We start from the raw sequence: 6,009 nt of genomic DNA on the forward strand, positions 1-6,009 counted from the left end.
CCCAGAGACAGGGAAACAGTCTTCCTCACCCACCATAGATGGGAATCATAGCATTTCTGGAGGACAAATTGGCCATAGCCACCACATAGCGAGGTTTATCCCTTCGGCCCTGCAACTTTACCTCCAAAAATTAATGGAAAAGAATAGTAGCTCAAATACAGAGATAAGTGTAAGAGGCTACTTGTTATAACTTTGTTTGTAATGATGAAAAATTGGAGACAACCTAAATTATCTTAGCTCCTGCAAGCAGAGTATCCTAGGTAAAGTATCCTTTACCCAGAGCCATCCGCCTGAAGGACCAGACAACTGGTTTCTAACTGACTTTCTCTGGAGCTCTTGGCTCCCCCTGCACTTCCTGACTGTGTTTGTACAAGAGTCCTGAGGACTCCTGTGTGTCAGAGGTCTTGGAGCAGAAAGGGGACAAGGCAAAGCCTGTGCCTGAGCGGGGACCCCCCTCCCTCCCCAGTGAGGCTGAAATCAGAGTCACATTAGGGGAAAAGACAGAGGGCCCCGAAGGCACCTGCTATCTCCGTCAATCAGTTCAGTTCAGTTCAGTCCCTCAGTCGTGTCTGACTCTTTGTGACCCCATGGACTGCAACACTCCAGGCCTCCCTGTCCATCACTAACTCCCTGAGTTTATTCAAACTCATGTCCATTGAGTTGGTGATGCCATCCAACCATCTCATCCTCTGTCATCCCCTTCTCCTCCTGCCTTCAATCTTTCCCAGCATCAGGGTCTTTTCAAATGAGTCAGTTCTTCGCATCAGGTGGCCAAAGTATTGGAGCTTCAGCTTCAACATCAGTCCTTCCAATGAATATTCAGGACTGATTTTCTTTAGGATGGGCTGGTTGGATCTCCTGCAGTCCAAGGGACTCTCAAGAGTCTTCTCCAGCACCACATTCAAAATCATCAATTGTCCATCAATAGGGGATGGGAAAACAATTGGTGGGACATGCATATTAAGTAGCACTGTGCATGCATGTGAAAAATGGAGGCTAATCTACACGTGTTGTCCTAGAGGGGCACCCAGACGAGATATGTTGCCAAGAGAAACCTGTAAGGAACATAATAGCAGGGAGGGTTGATCCCAGCCATGTAAATGACTAGGTGTTTTTTGCTTTTTTTTTAAGTAGGTGGGATTTTAAAAAAAATTTTTTTAATAATTTGATTTTTGCCTTCTGTTTAATTTTTTTTGGCTGTGTCAACTCTTAGCTGGAGAACACAAGCTCTCTAGTTTTGGCACGAGGGCTCAATAGACTTATAGTATACGGAATCTTATTTTCCCGACCAGGGATTGAACCCACATCCCCTGCATTGGAAGCCAGATTCTTAATCCCTGGACCACCAGGGAAGTCCCACTTAGGTGGGATTTTTATGCCCAGAAAATTATTGAAGAATATGTGTCAGTCAAGCAACCGTGATCATTTCTAGAGTGAGATTATAAGGGACTTCTACTTCCTAGCAATATATTTTTGTTTATTTGTATTTTCAGCAATGTTTATTGCTTATATAATCATAAAACCAAAAAAAAATCAATTAAGTATTTAAAGAAGCCTGTGGAATCTGCTGAAATAGCTGTCGACCAACTAAGGGAGGAACAGATGAGAATGGTCGGGCAGGGGAGGGGAGGGATGTTCGAATGAGGGCAAGTGCTGGGTGGCAGTGGGCCTTTCAGCAAGGAAGGAGGATATGGGAGTCTTGATGTGGGATGGGTTTGATCACCATAACAGACCAAATCAGCACCCTGCTCTTATCTCTTGTAAACATCTGCAAAAACAGCAACTACGCACTGACAGTTTCCTGAATCTCTGTCAGCCTGAGGGTGTTCTTCTGCATGAAAGTGTCTTCAGGATGTTCAGGTTTAGGGCAGAAGTGTCAGGGACTTAACTCCCCAGGAACAACTCTCCTACGGAAGGGTAGGAATGGATGAATAAATGCCCCATGTGATAGGCAGCCTCCAAGATGGCCCCAGTGAGCCTTGCTTCCTGGTATTCACATCCCAAATGGAGAAACAAATGGGTATATATGTACAATGGAATGTTATTCAGCCATGAAAAAGGACTGAAGTATAGATACATGCTATATATAGCTCAACTGACCCTTGAAAAGTGAAAGAAGCCAGATACGAAAATCCACATACTGTATGATTCTATTCACATGAAATGGCCGGAACAGGCAAGTTCACATATACTGAAAGTAGATTAACAGTTGCGTAGGCTGAGGTGGGGTGATGGTAGAAAGGGGTTAAATGGGTGTGATTCCTTTTTGAGGCTCTGAAAAGCTTTGAAAATGGACCATGGTGGTGGTTGCACATATCTGTAAAAAAATTTTTTTAAACACTGAGTTGTATACTTTTAATAGGTGAATTGCATGGTGTGGCTGTTTTATCTTAATAAAACTTAAAAAAAAATAACAAATACAGCACAGCTTCCTTTCCCCCTACTGAAATAAATCCAAGGCATGTTCCACAGAGCCTCTCAGAGGGCTCCCACTAGGACTGAACCCCAGTTTCCCAAAGCCAGAAGTGGCTTATTAATATACACCTGTGATTTTCTTTCCTCTTATTGTCTCATTCTTCCACCCCATGCTTTTGGGGATCACGTTGCAAACAAAGTACTTTACCCAATTCTCATCTCAAGGTTTGCTTTTGAGGGAACCCAAACAAAAGCAATCATGCTCTTCAGGTTGAAGGTCAAGGTCCCTCAGGGCAGTGCTGATTCTGAGCTCCATCCATAGGGAACTCAGCTGGGGGGTCTGCCCCCTGACTGACTGTCTGGGGCAAAGGCTTGAACCAAAGTCCAGACTAGTCACAGAGCTGGCCTTCAAATCCCAAGCATGCTTAGCATGATTTGCACACATGCTAACACACGCACACACTTTAAGGCCTGGGAACAGTGGTGAGACCATTCAACAAGCAGGGCCTACCTCTGCCCTTTATTCGAGGCAGGATGTGTGGGAGTCTTTGTTTCCCCTTGGGCTTATTTTGCCTGTCTCTGTGGCTGGGTGTCATCTGACCACACAAACCACCAAGACAGAGAAGCAGGAGGTTATGAAGGGCTATGGGGTCAGAGTTCAGCAGACTCTGTGGGAAGAGTCAGACCCTTCACTGTGATCTTATAGTATCTGATTAAGAAAAAGCCAAGATTGCACAGCCAAGACTTGCAACTAGGGAGCCAGTAACTCCTCTAGAGGCCCCACAGCCAAAGGGACCAACGTGGTACGGCATCTCCTGCCCCGTGAGGCCCAGGTCACTTCGGTCATGAACCTCACTGATAGTCACTGAGCACAGACTGAGGGTCAGACAGCAGAAGGGAGAGGTCCAGGCTTCATCCGCCTTCTCACACCAGCCTCTAGGCCTGGATTGGGAAACAGGCGCCTGGAATTTTCTTCTTTCCCAAATTCAGACCTGCGCAGTGTCAAATGCCTTCATTTTCAAGCAAAAGATAGTTGGTACTCCCAAAACACACAGAGTTGCCCGGAGCAAGAGTCCAGGTTGGCTTAAAGGTTTCATTATCATTCTATTTCTCTCTCTCATCTATCTATCCATCCATCTAGCTACCTCCCTATCTATCACTTATTTCCTATTGGTTCTGTTTTCCTAGAGAGCCCTGATTGATGCATCTGTTAGTGGAAGGCACGTTTAGAGGTGCTGAATGGCGCAATGTCAAGGATGAAGGGTCTACCATTCATGGGGTAGGAGCGTCTCTCCTGGAAGATAGAACCCCCAAGGTCATAGAGAAGCAGGTAGGAAATTTGCTGAGACTTGCTTTGCTTCTCTACACGCATAAAATAAATCCCGCTGTTGGTTTAACCAAGTTGGCCAGAAAACCAAAAATAACACTATCCCAAGACAACACTGCAAATGGAAAATTACAGAAACGACTCAAAGGACTCACAAAGTTCAGGTCCCATAGCCGGCTTCCTCATAAATCAAACCAGATCACGCCACTGTCCTGCTGAAAATCCTCCTAAGGCTCTTAGAATAAACCCCAGCTTAAGTCAGCGTGCGGCTCAGCTTTGCTCAGCTGTGTTCATCTTCTCCTTCCCTGTGCTTGGCTGGACCACTCTCAGACCTCAGGGCCTTTGCACAGGCATGCTGTTTGTTCTACTGGGACTTTCTCTCCCTGGCTCCTTCCCTGGCACCTTGTTATCTTTCGGGGCTCTGAGATGGCTTCCCTGACCACACATTCTGGCATGCCCTCCTCCACTCCCAAACCTTCTGCTACATCCCCTGTTTATGCCCTTCATGGAACTATAGCCTGGGATAATCTTATTGGTTCATTTTCTTGTTCATTGCCTATCTCCTCAATCTGGTCTGCAGGTTCCAGGAGAACATGACCATCTCATTCTCTTGTATCTTCCTGATACCAGGTCACAGGAGACAACACCTGATACTGGTTTTTTTTTGGTCATGCCTCCTGTCTTACAGGATTTTATTTCCCTGATCAGTGATCAAACTCACGCCCCTTGCAGCTTTGTTTTGTTTTTGGTTTTGTTCACTCGCTCAGTTGTGCCCGACTCTCTGCGACCCCATGGACTGGAGCATACCAGGCTTATCTGTCTTTCACTATCTCCCGGAGTTTGTTCAAATGCATGTTCATTGAATCAACGATGCTATCTAACCATCTTATCCTCTGCCACCCCTCTGTCCTTTTGCCTTCAATCTTTCCCAGCATCAGGGTCTTTTGCAACGAGTTGGCTCTTCACATCAGGTGGCCTTGTAGTAGAAGCGTCGCATCCTAACCACTGGACCATCAGGGAATTCCCTGATACATAGTCAAGAAACGAATGATCCCTTAGCTTCTAAGATCATCCATGTTCGGGCAGGAGCCCTTCCCACCTTCTGACAGGGGGCTGACCCCATCGGGTCCTTGGGGTTGACAGCAGAGCGGTGGAATTCAGTGGTGCAGGGGTTTGGGTCCCTGACTGGAGGGTGGAGGGCTTGATGCTGTGAACAGGGTTGGACCTAAAAAGAAAGACTTGCTGCTGAACAAGATGGAACTGAACTGAGCCCTGAAGAGTATTCCAGGTGGAGAGAACAGCAGGGGAAGGGCCGAGAAGCACTGCCCTCAGTGACTGAGTGGAAGCCAGAGAGACGCCCCTATGAGACAGGAGGTCAGCAGGGTGAACCGAGGGCAGAAAGGAGGCCGGGGTCCAAGAGCAGACTCTGGGACCCGGGAAGCGTCTTCAGCAGGAAAACACTGCGGTGTGCTTCGCAGGTGGAAAGTCCAGAGATTATTTCTGGGCTGAGCGGGTGGGAAGTAGGAGTTAGAGGGAGACTTATTTTTCACTATATTATCAGCTGTACTGCTAGATTTTTTCCCCCACTCTGTAAAGGCAGTGCCTTAAAATTTAAGCAAACAATTACTCTGGCTGCTAGGTGGAGTCTGGACTGGAAGAGACAGAAGGGATTTGGGTTGGGACCTGCGACAGAGACTCGGACTGCCCACTTCATGTACTTTCTTCTTTTCCCCCTCTTTCCTCACTCGCAGATCCTGGATTCTTTGCTTTTCCAATGACCTTGTTTTTTTAACTTTTTTTTTTTTTGGCTACACCAGGTCTGAGTTGAGGCACGTGGGATCTTCGTTGCCATGTGCAGGACCTTCGATGTGGCAGGCCAGTTCTTAGTTGCAGCTTGTGTGATCTAATTCCCTAACTGGGGATCAAACCCAGGCCCCCTGCATAGGGAACACAGAGTCCTAACCACTAGACCACCAGGGAAGTCCCTCAAGTGACCATTTACATAGCATGTATCCAGCTAAATGATGACATTTCCCAAACAGGAGCTACTCTTGAGTAGAAGTTGTTGAGTGAGACTCATGAGAAAATCCCCCTCACCTTTTTTTTTTTTTGGCTGCAATGCAAAGCATGTGGGATTTTAGTACTAGACCAGGGGATCAAACCCATGTCCCCTGCAGTAGACATGTAGGGTCCTACCCACTGGACCACCAGGGAATTTCACTTCGTTTTATTCAGCATCTCCAATGTGTAATCATTTCTTATATACA

At 46.6% G+C, this 6,009-nt stretch overlaps 1 non-coding gene across 1 annotated transcript; it reads right to left on the bottom strand.

The window, feature by feature from the left end:
• Positions 1-5,649: 5,649 nt before the first annotated feature.
• Positions 5,650-5,722, bottom strand: TRNAG-CCC (transfer RNA glycine (anticodon CCC)). Its single transcript has one exon. It is a non-coding gene; the product is annotated as a tRNA-Gly (tRNA).
• Positions 5,723-6,009: the final 287 nt, after the last annotated feature.

This window comes from Ovis aries, chromosome 2 (assembly GCF_016772045.2).
Source record: "Ovis aries strain OAR_USU_Benz2616 breed Rambouillet chromosome 2, ARS-UI_Ramb_v3.0, whole genome shotgun sequence".
Classification (NCBI taxonomy): Eukaryota; Metazoa; Chordata; class Mammalia; order Artiodactyla; family Bovidae; genus Ovis; species Ovis aries.